Source organism: Mus caroli, unplaced genomic scaffold (assembly GCF_978045245.1).
Source record: "Mus caroli unplaced genomic scaffold, Mus_caroli_1 scaffold_14, whole genome shotgun sequence".
Lineage (NCBI taxonomy): Eukaryota > Metazoa > Chordata > Mammalia > Rodentia > Muridae > Mus > Mus caroli.
Window position 1 is genome coordinate 93,464,145 of NW_028227269.1, and position 1,146 is coordinate 93,465,290.

Genomic DNA, 1,146 nt, shown 5'->3' on the forward strand with positions numbered 1-1,146 from the left:
TTCATTTTGGAAGTATAAATGAATAGATTAAAGTAAAAAAAAAATCATACCATTGAAGTTGTCAGGTACTATAAATCAGTTTGATCTGTGTTTATATTGATTATGTAGGTTAAAGGAAGGACTCAAGGAAACTAAGATATAACAGTTGTATTTTTTCTATGAACTATACAGCTTTAATAATGGAAACATTGCTTGATGCAAACTATATTTGCATGAGAAATTGTGTATTTATTATGCATGTCTTTTTGGTTCTGTTTTAAAAATATGGAATGCTTCACGGATTTGCATGTCATCCTTGCGCAGGGGTCATGCTAATCTTCTCTGTATCATTCCAATTTTAGTATATGTGCTACCGAAGTGAGCACGATATACCAGCTTTAAAGTTTAAAACTACATTGTGTCCAAAGCCAGTATATGGTAACTAGCAGAATAAGTGAGGAAATATTAATGCTAAATTTAGGGTATTTTTTGCAATAAAATAATCACTCATAAAATAATGACCCAAGAAGTAAGTAGCAATATGCAATTTCTGAGTTCTTTTTTCACTTAATGGCAATATTAATCATAGTATTTGAACTTTTAGTTGCAAGTAATTATAACCACTCTATCTATATATAGGCATTGTTTCTCTCTGAGGTGATTTTATGTGGCTCATTTATTCATTCCACATGTACTGCCAACTACCTCCTATGTGCCAATCATTTGTTGTGTCCTGGAGACAAACAAGAGCAACATGTTTCAACCTCAAAGGAATTATAGGGCGTGGGACATCTTAGTGCATGACAGATACCAGACGAGTTCATACAGTACTTTTGGAAACAAAGACAATAAAAACTATTTGATAACAAGAGGAGCCAACCAGACCAAGAAGCTAAAGGATGGCCATTCTGAGTCAGGGTTAAGGATGCTGAGCATGTCCTGGCACATGGTTGTTAGAGGAAGATAGAAGTATATATTCATGACTCTATTTGCTGGAAATGTTCCTAATACATAAGATGGATACCTCATAGTAAATACATAAGTACATCTATAATAATTCATTGTAAGTTCTATAAAAGATACATATTAGAACATATGGCATAAATCTTGGTTAATATTAGCTAATAATAGTTTTAAACTTTAAAGCTGTTATACCTTTGTTTTCCT

At 32.4% G+C, this 1,146-nt stretch overlaps 1 non-coding gene across 1 annotated transcript; it reads right to left on the bottom strand.

Moving 5' to 3' along the window:
• Positions 1–258: 258 nt before the first annotated feature.
• LOC115032905 (U6 spliceosomal RNA) lies at positions 259–365 on the bottom strand. The gene has a single exon (XR_003838552.1). It is a non-coding gene; the product is annotated as a U6 spliceosomal RNA (small nuclear RNA).
• Positions 366–1,146: the final 781 nt, after the last annotated feature.